Here is a 26,553-nt window from a genome sequence, read left to right as displayed (position 1 = left end):
ATCTTCTCAAACTCAGTCACTGACAAGCAGGGCCCTCGGGTCAGACGACCCCACAGGTCAGCGAGAGGAAAACAGGGGAGACAGCGACGACGGTGCGGCACACGGCGAAGCTCACCGATGGTAGCTCCTCCGGCGAAACTAATGGCACCAGCGTGCTCCCCAAGCTACCCCGCGTCGATTGATTTACAAATCCTAAGCTCTAGCGGTCCTTAAGTACTCCGGCCACGGAGCTCGGCGGCTCGGCCATGGCGCATGGCGGCGCTCGGCCGTGTCTCGGCATGGCTGGACCAGCATTGGTGGTAGCATTTACATCTGAGCATCTACACGTGATGGAGAAGACTAAGCGAGAGCTAAGAAAGGAGGAGGGGAACGGTGCCGTGCTGGCCACGGTGAGGTCACCGGTGTGGCCATGGTGGCCATGGCGTGGCGGTGCGCGGAGCCGGCAATGCTGCTTACCTAGGGTTCGTAGGACTCAGAGAAGACATAGACGAGACTCGTGGGATGCTAGCGGAGCACTAAGTGAGATGGTGCTGGGCGAGACGTGGCGGCGAGCGCGCACGACCTCAGCGGAGCAACAGGCGACGGCGGTGGCTTCTCAGTGGCTCAGACGTGCACGGGTGGAGCGAATGGAGCAGGGTCACAGTCGGGGTGAGCGCGGGTGTGATGTGGAGCGCCAAGATCCGACGTGGCCCGAGCAGGCAACGCAACGGCGACGCACGGCGCCACGCGGCAGACGACCTCTGTTGTTGGTCGGCCATGACCGATCTGAACATTTCGTTTCAGTGTTCATTGAGTCTGACTGACAGGCAAATTTTGACACCGATTATCTCCTAATCCACTCGGCCAAAATCTAATCCAAATGGACTACATGATAGAGCTAAGTGAGTACTCCAAATGACTCAACATGAGCTCGAGCTAATTCACCATGGATTTCCATCTATAAGGTTCCAAAGTTGCCTTCATGAAAATTGAAAAGCAGTTCCAATACTTAGAAAATTTCTAAGTGTTGAAACAGCACTGATCTTAGGCTTGTGGGCCCTTTTTGAGCATGTTGTGCACATTTTCATGAGATGGTCATAAAATAACTTTTGTTCCTTATATAATTTGCTACAACTTTGTTTTAGGTTGCTTAGACTTGCAAACATCCTAAGCTACACTTTTTAAACAGTCAAACACAGGAGCTCTAGGGGTCCAAATTGGTCAAACCATGACTTGGAAACCTAATTAGGCAAAATGATCAACATGAACAATGTTCCAAATGACATTCTAAGTATAACTAGGGTTCTTAGGAGAATAATTAGCCACACCCCATATTGGTCACACAAGAATCAAGCATGGTGTGTACTGAAACAATTGAAAACACAGGAATTGTTACACTTGTTTCATAGTCATGTTTCACATGTTTCATGAGTGTGTTGCATAGTACTACTAACCATGTTTCACTAAAGTGAGTTACACATGTTGCACACTTTACATTTCATGAAAGAAACAACACACATGAAATATACAACATGTTGCAATGTTTAGAAATCATGTTTCATGTGATATAAGTTCATGAATGGATGCATGATGCTCATGTTCATGAAATGCAGTGCAAATGTGGAGGCCAAACACCTGGGGTGTTACAATATATTTCAAGGAGCATAGTAGAATTATGTTAGTCACCATATACATATCCACACATGCACATCTTGATCTAAGTGTATGACATTTTTCTCCTTGGATCTTTGTTTTGACTTTACAATATATGCAATGCAAGTATGTTCTCATATTTATCCCTATTTGAGCTCCACATAAGCTTTTAGAAGTAGGTGAAAAGAAGGCAAGACAGTCACTGCCTTAGTGAGAATAAAAAATACCACATATATATATATAGAGAGAGAGAGAGTGATTTGAGAGTACTACAAAAGGAGAAGGTAAGCTATGTTTTGTTTTAAAAAATCTTAAATATTTCTCCAAGCTGTTCTATTCTTCAACCGCCCAAAGTTTTATGGTAGATACTTTGAATCCTACAGTGCAGGCGTGACTAGGAATGGTTTTATGTTGATGTCTTGTCCTAAGGTTATGTCTTGAGTAATCCATCCTTTTATCAAGGGTGAGTAAAAGCCTAAGTGTGGGGGAACTGTGGATGTAGTTAACATTCATTGCAAACCATCAATATAACTTGCATAAATGGTTAAAATGGATCACCACTATAGACTTAGGGGGTTTAAGCTGACAAATTCTATGAGTTTTGGTGAGTCTGTGTTGTCAGCAGGATTTAATAAAAAAACCACAAAGGAGGACCTATTCGTCAAAGGAAAGTATGGAATTCCGCTGTGTAAATAGCATGGGAAGACTCCCGAAGGCTCTCCACTGAAACAAAGCCCATGCCCCTAACATGTGGGGCCAGCCCGGCCCCTCCTACAGGCCAGCCGGCCTATGGGCCCCCATGTCAGCCTCTCATTGCTATGTCGGTTCTCCACCACCTTAAGGATTGCATCTTGGCCATTTATTCAAGTCGGTTTGATCTGAGGGCTCAGGATTGATGCTTCAGCCTATATATACTTGCCTGCACCCCTCTAGGGCATGAATTGGCATTTGATCCTGAGAGCCTGAGGGCTGGAAACCCTAATCCATATTTCCACCATGATTAGAGCTAGCAATTAAGAGAAGATTAGTCCTCAATATGATCTAGTCTTGTATTTGAGATAGAGAGATAGAGTGAGAGGAAAGAGTTTGGAGGAGTCCCGGTCTATCGGTGCTCTCTCTATGGCTTGTACCCTAGTGGAATCAAGTTCTTCTTGAGCTTGCTTCTGAGATTTCTCTGGTAGTCGACTTCTAATTCAAGTAAGCATCTTGTTCACGTTGTTCTTTAAGTTTATGACTGACTTTTGATTACTTTATTCCTTCTAGCTCCTAGGTTAAAGTAGTATTCGTCATGTAAGCATGGTGCTTAGACTTGGTTACTTGTGGATGTACCCTATTTTCTGGATCAGTGGTAGCTCATGAGGGAGACTCTTATAACCTCGTTGAATCCTTTATAGTCCACGTCCCATTAGTAGGCCTAGCAGGACCTTATTACTATAGAAAACATACTGGGCCTGTGTTTTCTCTAGTAATATTCCTAGAATTGAACAATAGAAGACAAAGCTTGCTGAAGTTAGAACTAGAAAACCTTAGCAGTCTCCTCTATGCTCCTATTATCTAGCCTTGATTGTGAAGTTAGGATAAGTTAGATTTGGTTATTCTCACACACGTTTCCTCTAGTTCGATATAAAACTAGGTACTCCCGGTGAAGTGCTACATTGTAACACCTCAGTTGTTTAAATACTAAAACCTGTCATGTCATCATATGCATTGCAAAGCATTTGGTATTTAGTGAAAATTTTGATATGCATACACTAAAACAAGTTTACCTTTATGTGGTATGTGTTGAATTGAATTGTTTGAATCAAGTTCAAAATTTGGTTTGGATTTGAATTTTCAAGATGATTTTCAGTGTTTAAATCCTACCCTGAAAACTCATTTCAAAATCTAAGCATATTTTGGGGTTGAGCCTAAAAGCAAAAGTATAGAGCTTGTCAAGTTATACAAAGTTTGCTTTTGGAGTTTTCAAAGTTGTTATGAAAAATTTGAAGTAATTTGAAAAGACATAATTTGTTAAATGTCCCCTATTTGAATTCAAAATTTCATTTTGAAATGTAGACCGAATTAGGGGGTGGTTATAAAAGTAAAGTTTTAGAACTTTGAATTTTGAGCAACTTTTATTTTTGGAGATTTTTGAGTTGTTATACAAATTTGGGAGTAATTTGGATTTTAAAACGGATGGCAATTCTTTAATTATGTGGAACAGTACCGCGACCACCGCCCCACCGCCGGCGTCCTTCTGCTCGGTTCCAGACGTGCCCGTGGCTGCCCTTGGCTTCACGCTGGCATGGAGAAGGCCACTGCATGTCGTCTCCTTGCTCTCTTGGCCGCTCTATAAAGCTCAGACGACGTCGCCGTTCTTCATTTCGCTGCTCTATTTTTCCCGTCGCCCTTGCTCAACTCTGGTGAGCCCTCGCCGTCGAACCAGTGTCTATGCCATCGTAGTAAAGTGCTCAATAGCTTCGCCTACTCTTTGGGTGCCTAGCCATCCAACTATGGTCACCTAATTTCGCTGGGAACCCGCGGTGTGAACCCTTCTTCCTTGCGGCCGGCAATCTCTCCGTCATGCTTGCGCCGTCGTGGCCAGTACTCTCCAGTGAGCCTTTGCTCTTGCTCAGTGCACCTCTAGCCCTGCCTTATTCTAGAGATGCTCTATGACCGGTTGGGTTCTCATTTTGTCCATCACAGTCGACTGAGCACCACCGTCGCCGACGTTTGCTCCGCCGTGGCTGCTGTGAATGTCGACCCATGTCACCGTTGCTTCTCTAGTCTTGCTCTTTGCTCCAACGTGTTTGTGGTGAGATGCTTAACCTTCCCATTCCTTTTGTTTACACTCTACTAGCCTTATTTTGCTGGTGTGGCGTCGCCGAGCCACCGCATCCGCCATGGCCGACGTCAAGCTCGTAACTCGCTAAAATTGCTCAAGCTAGTGCCTTCATGCGATGCGGGGTGGTGTGGGGAGTGTTTTGGTACTTTGGCCGTCGCCGTTGGTCTCACCGTCGGTGAATTTTCATCGGTCAGTGCCATCGCTGTCATGGTCAAAGCCAGAGGTCGGGGATGACATGTCGGGTCACCCTGTCAGCGACTGTGTAGTTGAAAAATGAATTTTCTATTTTTTAGATTTGAATGAATAGTGATAGTGTTTGTTATTTTTGTGTAGATTTATTTAGAGCTCCAAAAATTATGAAAATTTTTGTGTGACCTCTCTGTGATGAATACTATTTAGGAAAAATATGAAATGTTATTTTTCAGCATTTTTGAATGTGATGAAAATTGCTCAATTAATTAATAAATGGATTTCCATGATTTTGCTAGGCTTATTTAATTGTCCAAAAATTATGAAATTTGTTTTGGCACTTACTTATCATGTGATGAACCTTTGTTAAGATTTTGAGCTCAATTAGAATAAGTTGATTTATTTCATAATTTTGAATTAAATAAATTAATTCATAAAAGCAAATAGTAACTTTTAATGATTTAGGTTTTGTTTGAAATTTTGGATTGAGTGATGACCTTGGGTCATTAGTTGATAATGATCCTTGGCAATTGATGTATGTGTTACAAAAAAGATTTAGTTCGTTTGACTTACAACTGTACCGCGAAGGAAAGTTGTATTCGAATTGTTAATTTTACTTCCATCATCAAGCATCATGTTTCGTATTCCGCATCATGTTAAACATGGCATTGTTACTACGTGTAGTGAACAAAGGTGAACACATGGTAGTTAATCAAGTTGCGGAGGAGGTTAATCCGTCTGTTGAGGTCGGATCTGATACTTGTGGAACGTCGTAGGAACCTAACTTTTCCGTCAACGAAGGCAAGCCCCGGATGCATTTAACCCTACCTTGTGTTTTACAAATTTTATCGCTTTTTGTTTTTCTATATTGCATTAAGTGATTAGGAGTCAAGTGAAAACCTAATTGGTGCATCACCAACCTTGTTTTTCTATATCTACCTTGATTACCTATTTTATTCATAAATGACTAGTTATGCTTAATCATGCTTAGTCGGGTGATTACCTGTTACCTATGAATTTTAAATGGATCTTTGGTTACTTATGTTATCATGAGATATGAGCATGGGAAGTAATAAATCTAGACCAGGCGGACTCGGTGTGTGAGAGCCATAAGACATGGAGGTCTTGTGAGCGGCTTCTTTCCGCCTGTGTCGATTAAGGTCCGTCCGTTGTTGAATTGCATGAGGTGAGACTTTGTAGTACTAACCACATACTCTAGTAAGCCTTAACTTGGCTATTCAATTATGAGAATGGCTACTCGCGCACTAGGAGTGGAGAGATGGTGGGAATAGCGTGTACCCACGTGGCAATGGGCTGGATTGGTGGAGTACTGTATTCTCGGGTGGCGTGGACCCATTCTTGTTTTAGAAGATCCGAGGGTAGGTTGATATATGTAAGTCGGGGACCTGCATATGTCGTGTGGTATGGAATCCCTAGCTGGGTTAATAATCGGTTTGAATCGTCGTTGCTCCTCGATTATGGAGACTCAACTCACTGTTCATCATCGTAGTTAATAACTAGAACTTGAGTAAGGTTTGAGAAAGAGTTTGATATGAAGTTCATGATCTCATTACGGATCATGGCAGATTCATATATTGTTCTTATGAAGTTTAAATGTCAAAATACTAAAATTTTGTAAAGAACTTTTACGTAAAAGAACTTTGAGTATGCTAAAGCCATACCTTGAATCCCTAAGCCTGCATTCCTGAGTCTTCTCAGTTTTATTTCGGTTAAGTCTTGTTGAGTACTTTTGTACTGAGGGTTCGTTGACCCTTGTTGCAGGTGAGCCTCATGAGCAGGTCTGTTTTGGACCTTGCTGCATGACTGTTGTTCCTATCGATGACGATAAGTGAATGTGTGATCCTTGGGTAGGATGCTTATTTTGTGTGTTATGTTTATGTTAATTATGCCACTCCACTACTACTATGGTATGTAATAATTATCGAACTTAGTTTGTAAGGTTTGAAACAACTAGTTTGTAAATTAAGTTATCGTAAGACTTCCGCTATTTTACTCTAATGTACATATTTGAATAAATGTTGTAATACTACAATGACTCTGTAATGTGATCCTGCTCGGAAATCGTGGATGATTCGGGGTTCCCCGAGGACACCCGACAGACTTCTTAAGTTACCAGGAACATATGCATAGTTGTCAAAGGTCATTGGACAATGACAAGTGTATGTGGGTCCTATAATTTAGGAGGTTCTACCACAGAATGGTATCAGAGAGATCGTTACATAGTCTTTGTTGTATTGTTTTACAAAAACTTCAAAATGATTTGGGACAAATCTATTTATCTTGTTAATTTGGTCCAAATTGCTTCCGACTTATCTTATTTCATTCTTACCATTCCTTAATTGATTAAAAAGGGTTTGTGTGGTGGAGTAGTAATTTTATTATGCCCTATATAAAAATAACTGTGGTTATGTACCTTATAAGCTTTGATGTTTTTGTTTGTAAGAACGATTCAAGCATCATGATTAATTCATTTGTTACTTCCTTCACCCTGAGTCTGGGTTGGGTAGTGAGTCTAGGTTGAATTACATAATCCATCCTGACTACTCTTTAGATTTTGATCAGATTGTCTTAATTGGATTAATCTTGCTTCCTATAGTATGGCTTGCACCATTGTAACGCCCCATAAATCCATTGGACCTAAAGGAGTTCCTCGTCACCAACTTGCCCCTAGAAATGACAGTGCTAGCAGTAGCAGCTCTAGGCCTGATCCCCAGGCAGAGATATAGAGGCTTTCAATAGAGTTAGCATAGGCTACTAGGGATAGAGCCTTGGATACCATCCGGCTAGGCAAGTTAAAGGATCAATTGAAGTGTAGCACCACTGCTCATAAGAACTATGAGCGTATGTTAGTTCGTATGGTGGAAGGGAGAAATGAGGCTTGGCATAGGGAAGATGTAGCTAGAGCTAGAGCGCATGAGCTAGAATTTTGTGTAGAAGATTTAGAAGAACATAATACTACTTTGCATGAAGAAGTCCATAGGCTGAGCAACCTCCTGGATCCTAACCATGAACCTCAAGCTGATGCAATGGACCCTAGTGTCATCATTGCTGATGATGATGAACTTGAAGAGGAGGAAGAAGAAGAAGATCTAGAAGAAGTAGTGATGGTTGATGAAAGTGATAATGAAGGCAGAAATGTTTCCGGAATGGATACCGATCACGAGGTTTGATGTGGTCGAGGAGAAGAGTAGAGTTGTAAAATAGGAGATCTAGTTAAGTTAAGTAGTCTTGTTTAGATGCGGGCTTGTACTTAAATAAGTAAACTAGTGTAATGTGTTGTAGTACGCTCGTTTATCTTTTAATAAAAGCTTGTGAGTAAAGTTTGGTTTGTTATGAACAGTTGCCTCGCACTCGTGCTTCGGATATTCCTGGTTCTTCGCATGAAGAGGGTGGTGTTCTTGATCCACCACCAGTTCTGCCAACTTTAGCTGATGCTATAGTAGCACTAGTCCATGTGACCATAGAAAATGCTCGATTGCTTTGAGAGATACCTCAGTCCCGACAAAAGAGTTATGCAGATATACGACGTAGACCGTTGGTGTTTAACAAGGGAGATTTTGTATATCTGAAGGTATCACCAATGAAGGGAGTTACCTGTTTTGGTGTTAAAGGCAAGTTGGCACCTCGATATATTGGGCCATATCAAATTTTAGGGAGGTATGGAAAAGTGGCTTATTGCTTGAAGCTACCCGAACATCTTTCAGCCATGCATGATGTGTTCCATGTTTCTCAATTAAAGAAGTTTCTCCGAGTGCCTAAGCAGAATGTTGAGGTTGAAGGAGTGGAACTTGAGCCTGATTTGACCTATTCCAAATATCCTATCCGAGTTCTAGATCAGAAAGATCATGTCACACGAAGAAGGACGATCAAGTTTTACAAGATACAATGGAATCAACATTCCGAAGAAGAAGCTACTTGGGAATCTGAAGATTACTTGCTAGAAAAATTTCCAGAGTTTCTTGCGTCAATATAGAATAGAGTAATGTTAGTTGAGCTCTGTTGTTACAAGTTGTGTTTTGTAAAGGGACCTCAGCTATTTTATGGACAAGTTGTGGATGTTTTTGGACTGACACATTTCCTTTTCCATTACTTACCCTATGGCTTTGAATCTCGGGGCGAGATTTCTTTTAGAGGGAAGGATTGTAACACCTCGGGTGTTTAAATACTAAAACCTACCATGTCATCATATGCATTGCAAAGCATTTGGTATTTAGTGAAAATTTTGATATGCATACACTAAAATAAGTTTACCTTTATGTGGTATGTGTTGAATTGAATTGTTTGAATCAAGTTCAAAATTTGGTTTGGATTTGAATTTTCAAGAAAACCCTGATTTTCAGTGTTTAAATCCTACCCTGAAAACTCATTTCAAAATCTAAGCATATTTTGGGGTTGAGCCTCAAAGCAAAAGTGTAGATCTTGTCAAGTTATACAAAGTTTGTTTTTGGAGTTTTCAAAGTTGTTATGAAAAATTTGAAGTAATTTGAAAAGGCGTAATTCGTTAAATGTCCCCTATTTGAATTCAAAATTTCATTTCAAAATGTAGACCAAATTAGGGGGTGGTTATAAAAGCAATGTTTTAGAACTTTGAATTTTGAGCAACTTTTATTTTTGGAGTTTTTTGAGTTGTTATACAAATTTGGGAGTAATTTGGATTTTAAAACGGATGGCAATTCTGTAATTATGTGGAACAGTACCGCGACCACCGCCCCACCGCCGGCGTCCTTCTGCTCGGTTCCAGATGCGCCCATGGCCGCCCTTGGCTTCGCGCTGGCATGGAGAAGGCCACTACGTGTCGTCTCCTTGCTCCCCTGGCCGCTCTATAAAGCTCAGACGACGTCGCCGTTCTTCATTTCGCTGCTATGTTTTTCCCGTCGCCCTTTCTCAACTCCGGTGAGCCCTCGCCGTTGAACCAGCGTCTATGCCATCGCAGCAAAGTGCTCAATAGCTTTGCCTACTCTTTGGGCGCCTAGCCATCCAACTGTAGTCACCCGATTTCACTAGGAACCTGCGGTGCGAACCCTTCTTCCTCACGGCCAGCAATCTCTCCGTCGTGCTTATGCCGTCGTGGCCAGCACTCTCCGGTGAGCCTTTGCTCTTGCTTAGTGCACCTCTAGCTTTGCCTTGTTCTAGAGATGCTCTATGACCAGTTGGGTTCTCATTTTGTCCATCATAGTTGACTGAGCACCGCCGTCGCCGAAGTTTGCTCCACTGTGGCCGCTGTGAACGTCGACCCGCGTCACTGTTGCTTCTCCGGTCTCGCTCTTTGCTCCAACGTGTTCGTGGTGAGCTGCTGAACCTTCCCGTGCCTTTTGTTTACACTCTACTAGCCTTATTTCGCTGGTGTGGCATCGCCAAGCCACCGCATCCGCCATGGCCGACGTCAAGCTCGTAACTCGCTAAAATTGCTCAAGCTAGTGCCTTCATGCGATGCGGGGTGGTGTGGGGAGTGTTTTGGTACTTTGGCCATCGCCGTTGGTCTCACCGTCGGCGAGTTTTTGTTGGTCAGTGCCGTCGTCGTCGTGGTCAAAGCTAGAGGTCGGGGATGACATGTGGGGTCACCCTATCAGCGACTGTGTAGTTGAAAAATGATTTTTTTTGTTTTTCAGATTTGAATGAATAGTGATAGTTTTTGTTATTTTTGTGTAGATTTATTTAGAGCTCCAAAAATTATGAAATTTTTTGTGTGATCTCTCTGTGATGAGTACTATTTAGGAAAAATATGAAATGTTATTTTAAGCACTTTTTGAATGTGATGAAAATTGATTAATTAATTAATAAATGGATTTCCATGATTTTTCTAGGCTTATTTATTTGTCCAAAAATTATGAAATTTGTTTTGCCACTTACTTATCATGTGGTGAACCTTTACCAAAATTTTGAGCTCAATTAGAATAAGTTGATTTATTTCATAATTTTGAATTAAATAAATTAATTCATAAAAGTAAATAGTAACCTTTAATGATTTAGGTTTTGTTTGAAATTTTGGATTGAGTGATGACCTTGGGTCATTAGTTGATAATGATCCTTGGCAATTGATGTATGTGTTATGAAAAAGATTTAGTTCATTTGACTTGCAATTGTACCACGAAGGAAAGTTGTATTCGAATTGTTAATTTTACATCCATCATCAAGCATCATGTTTCGTATTCCGCATCATGTTAAACATGGCATTGTTACTACGTGTAGTGAACGAAGGTGTACATGTGGTAGTTAATCAAGTTGCGGAGGAGGTTAATCCGTCTATTGAGGTCGGATCTGATACTTGTGGAACATCGCAGGAACCTAACTTTTCCGTCAACGAAGGCAAGCCCCGGATGCATTTAACCCTACCTTGTGTTTTACAAATTTTATCGCTTTTGCTTTTCTATACTGCATTAAGTGATTAGGAGTCAAGTGGAAACCTAATTGGTACATCACCAACCTTGTTTTTCCATATCTACCTTGATTACCTATTTTATTCGTAAATGACTAGTTATGCTTAGTCATGCTTAGTCGGGTGATTACCTGTCACTTGAGAATTTTAAATGGAGCTTTGGTTACTTATGTTATCATGAGATATGAGCATGGGAAGTAATAAATCTAGACCGAGTAGACTCTGTGTGTGAGAGCCACATGACATGGAGGTCTTGTGAGCGGCTTCTTTCTGCTTGTGTCAATTAAGGTCCGTCCGTTGTTGAATTGCATGAGGTGAGACTTTGTAGTACTAACCACATACTCCGGTAAGCCTTAACTCGGCTATTCAATTATGAGAATGGCTACTCATGCACTAGGAGTGGAGAGATGACAGGAATAGCATATACCCACATGGCAATGGGCTGGATTGGTGGAGTATTGTATTCTCAGGTGGTGTGGACCCATTCTTGTTTTAGAAGATCCGAGGGTAGGTTGATATATGTAAGTCAGGGACCTGCATATGTCATGTGGTCTGGAATCCCTAGCTGGGTTAATAATCGGTTTGAATCGTCGTTGCTCCTCGGTTATGGAGACTCAACTCACTGTTCATCATCATAGTTAATAACTAGAACTTGAGTAAGGTTTGAGAAAGAGTTTGATATGAAGTTCATGATCTCATTACGGATCATGGCAGATTCATATATTGTTCTTATGAAGTTTAAATGTTGAAATACTAAAATTTTGTAAAGAGCTTTTACGCAAAAGAACTTTAAGTATTGCTAAAGCCATACCTTGAATCCCTGAGCCTGCATTCCTGAGTCTTCTCAGTTTTATTTCAATTAAGTCTTGTTGAGTACTTTTGTACTCAGGGTTCGTTGACCCTTGTTGCAGGTGAGCCTCATGAGTAGGTCTATTTTGGACCTTGCTGCATGACTGTTCTTCCTGTCGATGACGATAAGTGAAAGTGTGATCCTTGGGCAGGATTCTTATTTTGTGTGTTATGTTTATGTTAATTATGCCACTCCACTACTACTATGGTTTGCAATAATTATCGAACTTAGTTTGTAAGGTTTGAAACAACTGGTTTGTAAATTAAGTTATCGTAAGACTTTCGCTATTTTACTCTGATGTACATATTTGAATAAATGTTGTAATACTACAATGACTCTGTAATGTGATCCTGCTCGAAAATCGTGGATGATTCGGGGTTCCCCGAGGACACCCGACAGACTTCTTAAGTTACCAGGAACATATGCATAGTTGTCAAAGGTCGTTGGATAATGACAAGTGTATGTGGGTCCTATAATTTAGGAGGTTCTGCCACATACATCGGTATAACATCCATCCACTTGTGGATTATTCAGTGTGCATTAATTTATACCAATAAGTATTTTTGGTGCTGTTGCCTAGGAAACGGTTGCTAAGTTAACTTCGAACATAGCTTATCCTTGTATCATTATTCTTTTCCTTTCTTTTTACCATGGATCTAGAATCCACCCCTATCTACCAATATGGTGCACCCATGTGCGCACGCCTATAGCCACAAGAGTCTTCAAAGCCTATCCTAACACCTGGCTATAAGCTGCGCCCACGTTTAATTAACATGGTTCATGATCAACCTTTTTTCGAGCGAAGATGATGAAAACCCCTATTCCCACCTAAATGAGTTTGAGCAAACCTGTGCATGCTTATGCATTGAGGGCATGTCAGACAAAACCTTACGATGGAAGCTTTTTCCCCTTTCTTTGATGGGAAAAGCGAAATGGTGGTACAATCTCACCATAGGAAGTAGACAATAAGATTGGAAAGCCTTGTGTTCTAGCTTTTGCTTGCAATTCTTTCCCATCTCTAGAGTAGTCAATCTTCATTCTGAGGTTCTATCTTTTAAACAAAAAGAAAAAGAATCTCTAGGCATGGCTTGGGAATGCTTTAATACTCTCATTAATACTGGCTCTGACCTTGCCATTTGAGACCCATTCTTCTTCAACACTTTTATATGGGTCTTGATAGGAAAACCTCAAAGCGTCTTAATGCGGCTTTAGGAGGTTCGTTCTTGCATGTCTCCACCAATTCGGGGAGAAACATTCTTACTAAAATCTTAGAGAACACCCCTAAGGAAGGAGAAAATAAGCTGCTAGAGGAGGAATCCTAGATAGCTGAACCCGAATCCTTACCAGACCCATCACCAGCTTCAGTTATCCTAGATCCCAAACCACCGAAAAAGGAGGAAACTCCAATTTCAAATTTCATTCTTGAATTCAAAGATGAACCTTTTGATGAATATGGAAACACCTCAAATTAACATACCATGAGGAGACCCTAGAAGTCTAGGAAATCATAATTTCATGAAGAACCTTTAGACCCGGAAGCTTTCCTTAAAAAGACTATGAAAGAGCTAGTATCTATTATAAGCAATGAATGGTTAGAAGAATCAGAGCTTTCCTCTTATGGGATTCGCTTAGATTCACCTTCTATATCCATTCATTACCAAATTAATAAAGCTCCTTTTGATGCTCTTTACAATCTAGTTGTGGGTGTTAATATCATGTCTGCATCTTTTGCTCATGATTTATTGAAACACATGCCATTAACCCCAACAACAAAGTTATTGAAAAGTCTTTCAGGAGACATTCTCCCAAGTTTGGGAATTTTGTATGTCCTCCCTATCTAGGTAAAAGGAAATATGGTTCATTTGAGCTTCTATGTCTTTGATATTATGGAGTTTGACCTGATGATAGGACAACCAATCGAAAGACTTATCCAAGAAGGACAAATGGGGAAGTTAAATATAAGACTTGGGACAAACTTTAAGCTTTCTATACCCATTACCATTCTCTAAATACTGAGAGTGAGCCAATTCTTGAAGAAGATCCAATGGAAGATGTTAAGCTTGCATCTCTTGATGACTTGATCGAATCCAACCTTGAAGATGATGCCTAGTTCTTCATCGAGGAGGAAGAAGAAAATCCTACGGAGTCTAAACCTCTAGATAAATTGCTAGAACCACCTAAGCCCACCATTGAGCTTAAACCCCTACCTTCTGGTCTTAGATATGCTTTTCTTAATAATGATCAGGATTCTCCTATGATCATAAGTGATAACTTTCTTAGGAAGAATCCCTCCACTTGATAACTGTTTGAGAAAAGTATCACTCTGCTTTTGGCTACTCTCTCCAAGACCTTAAGGGAATCAGCCCTGCTCTTTGCACCCATCGCATCCCAACAGATCCTAACTCTATACCTTTAAGGGAGCCACATCATAGGCTTAATAATGTGATGAGAGAGGTTGTTAAGAAAGAAGTCTTGAAACTCTTGCATACTGGGATCATCTATCCCATACCGTATAGTGAGTGAATAAGCCCTATTTAGGTTATGCCTAACGAGGGAGTCATGACTGTTGTTAAAATGAAAAGAATGAATTAATCCCTCAAAGAACCATCACTGGATGGTGGATGTGTATTGACTATCGAAAACTTAACAAGGAAATAAAGAAAGATCTCTTTCCATTGCCCTTCATTGATGAAATGTTAGAGCAACTAGTGAATCACTCTTCCTTCTGTTTCCTTGATGGGTATTCAGGTTACCACCACATACCGATCCATCTAGATAACCAAAGCAAAACCACCTTTACTTGTCCATATGGAACTTATGCTTACCGTAGAATGTCTTTTGGACTATGTAATGCTCCAGCTTCTTTTCAAAGATACATGATGTCTATATTTTCTGATATGATTGAAGAAATCATGGAAGTTTTCATGGATGACTTTTCTATTTATGGAAAAACTTTTGATGATTGTCTTGAAAATTTAGACAAGGTTTTGCAAAGATGTGAAGAAAAGCACTTAGTTCTTAATTAGGAAAAATGCCATTTTATGGTTAGAGAAGGCACAGTGCTTGGACACTTGGTGTCCGAACGAGGGATAGAGGTAGACAGAGCTAAAATTGAAGTAATTGAATAGTTACCTCCTCCTGTAAATACCAGAGGGATCCACAGTTTTCTTGGTCATGCAGGGTTTTACCGCCACTTCATAAAAGATTTTTCACATATTGCTAGACCACTTACAAATCTTTTGGCCAAGGATGTTTCCTTTGAATTTGATGATGTATGCTTGAAATCTTTTAACATTTCTTAAGAAAGCACTCATCTCTACATCAATCATTCAACCCCCTGATTGGTCATTACCTTTTGAAATTATGTGTGATGCTAGTGATTATGCTATGGGGATAGTTTTGGGATAAACAAAAGATAAAAAGCATCATGCAATTGCTTATGCTAGCAAAACTTTGACAGGACCTCAACTTATTATGCAACAACTGAAAAAGAACTCCTAGCTATTGTTTTTGCTATTGACAAGTTTAGATCTTACTTAGTAGGAGCCAAGGTGATTGTTTATACTAATCATGCTGCTTTGAAATACTTGCTTACTAAGAAAGATGCTAAACCCAGATTAAAAAGATAGATTTTGCTACTCCAAGAATTTAACTTAGAAATAAAAGATAAAAAGGGAGTAGAAAATTCTATTGCCGATCACTTGTCCAGAATGCAGTTTGAGAATTCATAGGAATTGCCCATTAATGATTCACTACGGGACGATATGCTCCTCAAAGTCACAAAATCTGACCCCTGGTACACAAATATTGTTAATTTTATGGTTGCGGATTATGTACCACCAAGGGAGAATAAAAGGAAGCTAATCTATGAAAGTCATCTCCACATATAGGATGAACCGTACCTCTTTGGAGTCTGCTTTGACGGCCTACTCAGGAGATGTGTACTAGTGGATGAAGGCATCAAGATTATAGAACGATGCCACTCATCACCATATGGAGGACATTGTGGTGCATTCCACACTCATTCAAAGATCTGGCAAAGTGAGTTCTTTTGACCAATCATGTATGAAGACACGAAGGACTTCATCCAAAGGTGTGGAGCGTGTTAGAGGCACGGGAACATTAATTTAAGGGATGCCATGCCACTCACCAACAACCACTAGATCAAGCTCTTCAATGTCTAGGGTATCGACTACATGGGACCATTTCCAAAGTCAAAGAACTATGAATACATCTTGGTGGCATTTGACTATGTCTCAAAGTGGGTTGAAGCCATGCCATGCAGAGCTGCTGATGTTAAGAACTCCAAGAAGATGTTTGAAGAGACAATATTTCCAAGATTCAGAGTTCTAAGGATGGTGATTAGTGATGGAGGAACTCACTTCACTGACAAGAACTTTCACAACTACTTGTCAAGACACGGGTTCTATCACAATATCACTTCTTCATACCACCCTTAGACAAGTGCCCAAGTAGAAACATTGAATAAACAAATCAAGAACATTCTACAAAAGGCGGTCAACAAGATGGGGACTACATGGAAGGATAGACTACCTGATGCACTATGGGCTTACAGAATGGCCTATAAACACCACTTGAGATGTCACCATACCAAATTGTCTATAGAAAGACCTATCATCTACCTATCGAGCTATAATTCAAGGCTCACTGGACCATCAAGTGATGGAACATGGACATTAAAGCCGCAGGAACCAAGAGAAAGATGCAACTCTCTGAGCTTGATGAATGGCATGAAAAAGCGTATCACAACACCAAGATATACAAGGAGAGAACGAAGAGATGGCACGACAAGAGGATCAGGAAGAAGGAGTTCACCCTAGGAGATATGGTATTACTTTTTAATTTCAGGGTGAAATTATTTGGGCATGGAAAACTTTGAAGCAAAAGGAAGGACCATTCAAGGTGATAAGCACTTCATCACATGGAGCGGTAACACTTCAAAACAATGAAGGTATGTTATTCAAGGTAAATGGCCACCATCTTAAGATCTTTCTAGATCCTAAAAACCACTTGAGGATTTGGATGAGGTAGATTTTATGATTTTACCATAGATTTACACCACTGCCATCCTCTTTATGTTTCATAACGCATAAATATACGTTCTGGAATTAGATAGGGATTAGAAACTACTGTTAGAAAAACCCATGCTAGAAGATGACGTGTGGGGCTAGCCGGCCCCACCTACATGCCAACCAGCCCACCTGTCAGCCCCCTCATGCCCAGTCTGTTCTCTCATATCTTCTAGAACATTCCTCTCCATAACCCCGTAGTTTTTTATGCATTCGATTTTTCCTCGTTATGAGACCACTAATGGATAGATCTTGACCCCTGCTGTATCCCCCTATATAAGCAATCCTATGCCTGCTTCCATAGCCATCCCATCAAATCCTCCTCTTTCCAACAGTAGGAAAGCTCTCCTCCTTTCTAGTCAGCATGGCCAACAAGCAGATCGTCCCCTATGGTTTTGATCTAAATTAGAAGCTCGACGCACTTATGCTAAGTGTCATTCCTCTAGGGATCACCCGATTCGCTCAAGCCAGTCTTACTTTGCCCAAGCCATCCGTTGTCTGGTGATCGCTCTGCTGCCACCATGCCCACTTTTTGAAGGCAAGCCATGCCAACAAGAGCCTCATCTAGACATCCAGAAGCTGATCAAGGTTATGAAGGAGATCAACCTCCTTCCTCCAAAGGGACACGAGGTGCTACTGGAGTCAAGACCAATAAGTTTGGAGATGTTACATGTGCGAAGTATAAGTCGGTCACCCCATGTACAACCATTGATGGAGTTCATGCTATGCCAGATCAAATCAAGGTTGTTCCGCCGAAGGAGAAGAAGAGGAAGGCTCCATCAACTCTCCCAAAGAATAAGGAAAAACTGTAACACCCCGGGTGTTTAAATAGTAAAACTGCCATGTCATCATATGTATTGCAAGGCATTTGGTCATATTAAAAACTTTGTAAGCATGCACTAAAATAAGTTTACATTTATGTTATAAGCATTGCTTGGTATTGTTTGAATCAAGTTTGAAATCTTTGTATTGATTTGAAATTCCGAAAACCCTGATTTTCTGTATTTAAACCCTACCCTAAAAATCCATTTCAAAATCTAAGCATATTTTGGGGTTGAGCCCAAAAGAAAAAGTGTAGAGATTGACAAGTTATACAAAGTTTGTTTTTGGAGTTTTTCAAGTTGTTTAGTAAAATTTGGAGTAATTCAAAAAGGCGTAATTCGTTAAATTTCCCCCATTCGAATTCAAAAGTTCATTTCAAAATCTAAACTGAATTAGGGGTTGGTTATAAAAGCAAAGTTGTAGAACTTTTGATTTTGAACAACTTTTGTTTTTGGAGATTTTTGAGTTGTTATGAAAATTTGAGAGTAATTTGTGAATTTTGGCGAATGGCAAACTTGTAAATACTGTGAACAGTGTTCACCGCCGTAGCTACACCGCCGACGACCTTCGGTTCGCTTCCAGGCGCGCGCGTGGATGTCCTCGGCTTCGCGCTGGCACGGAGAAGGCTCCTGTGTGGCTTCCTTGCGCTTCTGGCCACTCCTTAAGGCCTAAGCCGTCGCCGTTCTTCGTCGTTTCCCTTCCTCTGTTTTCCCGGTGCCATTGCCGCAGCTCCGTTGAGCCCTCGCCGTCGAACCAACACCTGTGTCATCACAACAGAGTGCTCAATAGCTTTGCCTCTTCCTTGCACACCCATCCAACTAGTCATAGTCATCTGACTTCACCAAATTTCGCCGTGAGTCGTCTTTCTTCCCCACGGCCGGCAGCATCTCCGTCGTGCGTGCCTCGCCGTGGCCAGCGTGTTACGTTGAGCCTCTGCCCCTGCTGAGTCTTGTTTCAACTTCACCATGATGCTGTGGTACTCCATGACCCATTGATTTCTCATTTTGACCACCACAGCTCCCGAAACATCGCCACCAACGATGATTTGCTCCGCCGTGCCTGCTCGGAACGTCGACCAGTCTCTTCGTTGCTCCTCCGACCCTACTCGTTGCTCAGTCATGTTCGGGGTGAGGTGCTGAACCCTTCTATGCTACGTGTTTAACCTCTACTGTGCTTGTGTCACCGACGTAGCGCTGCCGTGCCGTTGTGCCCGCCATGGCCGGTGTAGTGCTCGGTCCAGTCCATAACTAGTCCCGCTTGTGCCCTAGATCGACGCGCCTAGTCGAGGGGAGTGTTTTGGTGCTTTGGCCGTCGCCATTGGTCTCGCCGTCGTCGCGATATCACCGGTCAGTGCCGTCGTTGCCGTGGTCAGCGCGCGAGGTTAGGGATGACAGGTGGGGTCGGGTTGTCAGTGACTCAACGTTCAAATGGAATTATTCTATTTTCAGATTTGAATGAATAGTGATGTAATTTGTTATTTTTGTGTAGATTTATTTAGAGCTCCAAAAATTATGAAAATTTTTGTGTGACTTCTCTGTGATGTATAATATTTAAGAAAAATATGAAATAATGTTTTTCAGTACTTTTTGAATGTGATAAAAAATGCTCAATTTATTAATAAATGGATTTCCATGATTTGTCTAGGCTTATTTAATTGTCCAAAAATTATGAAATTTGTTTTGCCACTTACTTATCATGTAATAAACATATACTAAAATTTTGAGCTCAATTAGAATAAGTTGATTTATTTCATAATTTTGAATTAAATAATTAATTCATAAAAGCAAATAGTAACCTTTAATGATTTAGGTTTTGTTTGAAATTTTGATTGAGTGATGACCTTGGGTCATTTGTTGATAATGATCCTTGGCAATTGATGTATGTGTTATGAAAAAGATTTAGTTTGTTTGACTTGCAACTGTACCGCGAAGGAAAGTTGTATTCAAATTGTTAATGTTTGCATCCATCATCGAGCATCATGTTTCGTATTCTGCATCATGTTAAACATGGCATTGTGATTACGTGTAGTGAACGAAGGTGAACATGTGGTAGTTAATCAAGTTGTTGAGGAAGTTAATCCGTCTATTGAGGTTAGATCGAATACTTGTGAAACGTCATAGGAACTAGACTTTTCCATCAACGAAGGCAAGCCCTGGATGCATACAACCCTACCTTGTATTTTACAAATTGATTTCGCTTTTGCTTCTTTTTACTGTATTAAGTAATTAGGAGTCAAGTATAGGCCAAATTGGTACATTACCAACCTTGTTATTCCATATTTACCATATTACCAGTTTTAAATTCGTATATGCCTAGTTTTGCTTAGCTATGCTTAGAACGATGAAAGTTGGGTGATTACTTGCCACCTGCAAGTTTTAAATGGAACCTTGGTTACTTATGTTATCATGTGATATGGGGATGTGGAGTAATAAATCTAGACTGAGCGGACTCGGTGTGTGTGAGCCACAAGACATGAAGGTCTTGTGAGCGGGTTCTTTCCGCCTGTGTCGATTAAGGCACGTCCGTTGTTGAATTGCATGAGGTGAGAATTTGTAGTACTAACCACATACTCCAGTAAGCCTTAACTTGGTGATTCTAGTACGAGAATGGCTACTCGCGCACTAGGAGTGGAGAGATGGCGGGAATAGCATGTACCCACGTGGCCATGGGCTGGATTGGTGGAGTACTCTGTTCTTGGGTGGCGTGGACCCGTTCTTGTTTTAAAGGTTCCGAGAATAGGTTGGTATATGTAGGTTGGGGACCTGCATATGTCGTGTGGTCTGGAATTCCCAGCTGGGTTTTTAATCGGTTCGAATCGTCATTGCTCCTCGGTCATGGAGACTCAACTTACTATTCATCATCGTAGTATTAATAACTGGAACTTGAGAAAGGTTTGCGAAAGAGATTGATATGAAGTTCATGATCTCATTACGGATCATGGCAGATTCATATGTGGTACTTATAAAGTTTTACCTTTGAAGTAAAGAATTTTGTTAAAGAGCTTTTACGCAAAAGAACTTTGATTATTGTTAAAGCCATACCTTGAATCCCTGAGCCTGCATTCCTAAGTTTATCAGTTAATATTTCGGTTAAGTCTTGTTGAGTACTTTTGTACTTAGGGTTCATTGACCCTTGTTGCAGGTGAGCCTCATGAGCAGATCTATTTTGGATCATGCTGCATGACAGTTGTTCCTTGTGATGATAATGAGAAGTAAATGTGTGGCCCATGGGCAGGGCAGTTTCATTATGTGTTTTGTATTATATTATAATGCCACTCCACTATTTCGTTTTGTAATAAACATCGAACCTAGTTGCGAGGTTTGAAACTACTGTTTTGTAAATTATGTTATTATAAGACTTCCGCTGTTTTTACTCTGGTATTGATATTTGAATAAATGTTGTAATACTGCAATGACTCTGTAACGTAATCCTGCTTGGAAATCGTGGATGATTCGGGGTTCCCTGAGGACACCCGACAGTCTTTTTAAGTTAATGGAAACATATGCATAAATGTCAAAGGTCGTCGGATAGTGACAGGTGCATGTGGGCCCTATAATTTTGGAGGTTCTACCACAAAAACACCCTCGTATGACCATTGCCCTCTTAGATAAGAAGATTGAAGATCTAAGCGATGTTATCTGTACCTTAGAATAGAGGATCGACGAAGAACATGTTTATCGCAAGAGTCTACAACAAGATTTAAATGCTTTGAATCATTTTGTTGCTAAGATGATGAAGTGATAATTAGGTAGTTGATAATAAGGCACGAGTTGTTAGGTCAAGTGCTTAAAGATAGTATGTTACTCGCCTAAGTTTGTGTTTAGGTTGGTTTGTGTAAAAAGTGCCTTATGATATTAATGGAGTCTTATTATTATTATTATTATTTGCTCTCTATTTCTTTTGGATATGTGTTTTGTCTCCACATGTTGTGCATAAAGGTATACATGAAAAACAAGTGTGGGAGAGACACATTGCAACAATAAGACAGAATTCGATCGCGAAAATCGTGAAGATCATAAAATAATGAGCCAAGGACCACGTCCAATGAAGTGGGCCTCGAGCAGCCCTTGGTGTAGGCCACCCGACCTCCTCTATGGGCCGGCCAGCCCATCACGGTGCTGCCTCACCCTGAGCTTTGTCCTTGGTCAAGTTTGAGCCCAATACATTCTATTTTCACATGTCATACTTTCTATTTCGAACCGAATTGGAAATTTATCATGCTCTCAAGATCAATATCACGTACACTCCATATATATTTGCTGCTCCTACACTAGAAGTACGCAAAAATATGTTTTCCATCCACTCAAAAATATTCTACTCCTACACTAGGAATAGACACAAAAAATATGCTTGTTAGGATAAATGCTCCAAGTTCTTGTAAATGTCTCTATTGAAAAGTTTCAACTGCAGAAAAAGAGGCATGCATGGGCTATGCAAAAGTTATTCATAAAAAAAGAGAAGAGAAGGAAAAGTATTGAAAAAAATAGACAAGTGTCCGAGATATCTAAAACAATGGGTACTCAGATGCCAGCTTAAAAAAAGAGATGAATAAGATATCCCTTGTTTTCTTGCAAAGTGTTTCAAGTTTCAATCAAGAGAGATGTTTCAAGGAGCATAGTAGAATTAGGTTAGCCACCATACATATATCCACACACATGCACATCTAGATCTAAGAGTATGAAAGGTCCTAATATGGCTAGAGGGGGGGGTGAATAGCCTATTTAAAAATCTACAAATCAACTAGAGCAATTTGATTAGTATGACAAATAGCATAATGCAAACTTGCTCTAGCTCTACAAGGGTTGCAAGCCACCTATCCTACAATTCTAGTTGCAATGATTACTTATGCACACAAACTAGTTGCAATAATTACTCAATCTTGCTACTCAAAAAAACTCAACTAGATGAATGTAAATAATAAAGCAAGTTCTCAATTCTAATTACACTAAAGAGCTTGTATCAACTAGTTTGCAAGAATGTAAATAAGTGAGTAGGGTGATTATACCGACGTGTAGGGGATGAACCAATCACAAGATAAATATATAGCCAAACACCGGGAGAATGCCAAAGACAAGAGACAAACAATTTTCTCCCAAGGTTCACGTGCTTGCCAACACGCTACGTCCCTATTGTGTCGACCAACACTTGGTGGTTCGGCGGCTAAGAGGTGTTTCACAAACCTCGTCCACACAATAGGACACCGTAAGAACCAACCCACAAGTGAGGTAACTCAATGACACGAGCAATTTACTAGAGTTACCTTTCGGTGCTCCATCGGGGAAGGTACAACTCCCCTCACAATCACCGGAGATGGCCACGAACAATCACCAACTCGTGCCAATCCTCCACCGCTGCTCCAACTGTCTAGGTGGTGGCAACCACCAAGAGTAACAAGCGAAATCTGCAGCGCAACATGAATACCAAGTGCCTCTAGATTCAATCACTCAAGCAATGCACTTGGATTCTCTCCCAATCTCACAAAGATGATGAATCAATGATGGAGATGAGTGGGAGGACTTTGGCTAAGCTCACAAGGTTGCTATGTCAATGAAAATGTGCAAGAGAGTGAGCTTGAGCTGGCCATGGGGCTTAAATAGAAGCCCCCCACAAAATAGAGCCATTGTACCCCTTCACTGGGCACACTATGGGCTGACCGGATGCTCCGGTCAGACTTGACCGGACGCTGGCCCTCAGCGTCCGGTCGCCCGATGGATGCCACGCGTCATAGCTTCAAACGCTGTTCGTCAGATCTCAATGGCTACGAAGCTGACCGGATGCTCCGGCAAAACTGACTAGACGCTGAAGCCCAGCGTCCGGTCGTTTCCAGAAAGCTCCCTGAGGCGTATTTTTTCGACCGAACATGTCCGGTCCACCTCGACCGGACATAGACCAACGTCCAGTGCAACACCCTAGGTACTGTGCAGACCCATCAGTTTGACCGGACGTAGCCTATCAGCGTTTGGTCGTTGAGTGACCCAGCGTCCGGTCAATAGACCAACGCGCGCACCCTCTACTGCCACTGACCGGACGCACCGGTCCAACCGAGGCCAGCATCCGGTCACTTGCAGTGACCTCCAACTTTTCTGTCTAGGGCACCGGTGGCATCGTCGGACTGTTCGCACTCCGCCGGTGGAGTTTCTTACCCTTGCACCTAAACTTCACCACCCTATCAAATGTGCCAACCACCAAGTGTATCACCTTGTGCACATGTGTTAGCGTATTTTCACAAACATTTTCAAGGGTGTTAGCACTCCACTAGATCCTAAATGCATATGCAATGAGTTAGAGCATCTAGTGGTACTTTGATAACCGCATTCCAATACGAGTTTCACCCCTCTTAATAGTACGGCTATCAATCCTAAATGTGATCACACTCGCTAAGTGTCTGGATCACCAAAACAAAATGGCTCCTACATTTTATACCTTTGCCTTGAGCCTTTTGTTTTTCTCTTTCTTCTTTTCCAAGTTTAAGCATTTGACCATCACCATGCCATCACCATTGTCATGATCTTCGCCATTGCTTCATCACTTGGAGTAGTGCTACCTATCTCATAATCATCTTGATAAACTAGGTTAGCACTTAGGGTTTCATCAATTAACCAAAACCAAACTAGAGCTTTCAGAGTATGACATTTTTCTCCTTGGATCTTTGTTTTGACTTTACAATATATGCAATGCAAGTATGTTCTCGTATTTATCCCTATATGATCCCCACATAAGCTTTTAGAAGTAGGTGAAAAGAAGGCAAGACCTACTGCCTTAGTGAGGATAAAAAATACCACATATATATATATATATATAGAGTGATTTGAGAGTACTATAAAAGGAGAAGGTAAGCTATGTTTTGTTTTCAAAAATCTTAAATATTTCTCCAATTGACTTGACTGAAGGAAGATGGTGATCTGTTTCAAGTTGTTCTATTCTTCAACCGCCCAAAGTTTCATGGTAGACACTTTGAATCCTGTAGTGCATGCATGACTAGGAATGGTTTTATGTTGATGTCTTGTCCTAAGGTTATGTCTTGAGTAATCTATCCTTTTATCGAGGATGAGTAAAAGCCTAAGTGTGGGGGACCTTGTGGACGTAGTTAACATTTATCACAAACCGTCAATATAACTTGCATAAATGGCTAAAATGGATCACCACTATAGACTTAGGGGGTTTAAACCGACAAATTCCATGAGTTTTGGTGAGTCTGTGTTGTCACCAAGATTTAATCAGAAAACCGCCACAGAGGACATATTTGTCAAAGGAAAGTACGGAATTCCGCTGCGTAAACAGCATGGGAAGACTCTAGAAGACTCACGAAGGCTCTCCAGTGAAGCAGAGCCCATGCCCCTAACATGTGGGGCTAGCCCGACCCCACTAATAGGCCAGTCGGCCTATGGGCCCCCATGTCAACCTCTCATTGCTATGTCGGTTCTCCACCGCCTTAAGGATTGCATCTTGGCCGTTTATTCAAGTCGGTTTGATCTGAGGGCTCAGGATTGATGCTTTGGCCTATATATACCTGCCTGCACCACCCCTCTAGGGCATGAATTGGCATTTGATCCTGAGAGCCTAAGGGCCAAAAACCCTAATCCATATTTCCACCAAGTTCAGAGCTAGCAATCAAGAGAAGATTAGTCCTCAATAGGATCTAGTCTTGTATTTGAGATAGAGAGATAGAGTGAGAGGGAAGAGTTTAGAGGAGTCCCAGCCTGTCAGTGCTCTCTCTATGACTTGTACCCTAGTGGAATCAAGTTCTTCTTGAGCTTACTTATGAGATTTCTCTAGTAGTCGACTTCTAATTCAATTAAGCATCTTGTTCACATTGTTCTTTAGGTTTGCGACTCTCTTTTGAGTACTTTAATCCTTCTAGCTCATTGGTTAAAGTAGTATTCATAGTGTAAGCTTGGTGCTTAGACTCGGTTACTTGTGGATGTAACCTATTTTATGGATCGGTGGTAGCTCGCAAGGGTAACTCTTATAGCCTCGTTGAATCCTTTGTAGTCCACCTCCCGTTAGTAGGCCTAGCAGGACCTTGTTACTATAGGAAACATACTTGGCCTATGTTTTCTCTAGTAATATTCCTAGAATTGAACAATAGAAGATAAAGCTTGCCGAAGTTAGAACTAGAAGACCTTAGCAGTCTCCTCTATGCCTTGATTGTGAAGTTGGGATAAGTTTGATTTGATTATTCTCACACAAGTTTCCTCGAGTTCGATATAAAACTAGGTACTCCCGATGAAGTGCTACATCAGTATAATATCCGTGCATTTGTGGATTATTCTATGTGCATTAATTTATACCAACAGTGGGGCCAAGTGGTCTTGTTGACGCTGTACCAGCCCTGCCTTTTGGAGGGTCTTTATTTCCTCAACCTCATGTGGGCATCTAATGTTGGTGGCGACCTCCCACGATTTGCCATGCGGCGTGGGATTCTTAGGCGGTTCAATCCGCCCTTGGGCCTATAAATATGGGCCTTCCTTCTGCTCAAACCACTCATGGCTATGTCTACAAATCGTTCCCTTCCTTCCTGCTGAGAGAGTGAGGAAATGGGAGACAGAAGTTCAAGGAGAACCACGTGGTTCCCGTCATGTGTCCTTGCCAGTAGTGCCAGGAAGTTGATGGCGCCCCTTCAACATCTGGTGCTAGAAGGGACCTTGTGAGTGGGGAGGAAAGGATGGCGTGGCTGCCGCATAGGGGGCTATGCTGCCTTTGTGACATGGCTGCACTTTGGTCTCCCTTTTGCTCCATCTTGGCACCA

Source organism: Miscanthus floridulus, chromosome 7 (assembly GCF_019320115.1).
Source record: "Miscanthus floridulus cultivar M001 chromosome 7, ASM1932011v1, whole genome shotgun sequence".
NCBI classification, from domain to species: domain Eukaryota; kingdom Viridiplantae; phylum Streptophyta; class Magnoliopsida; order Poales; family Poaceae; genus Miscanthus; species Miscanthus floridulus.
The sequence above is the reverse complement of the archived record's forward strand: the minus strand, read 5'-3'. Positions refer to the sequence as shown.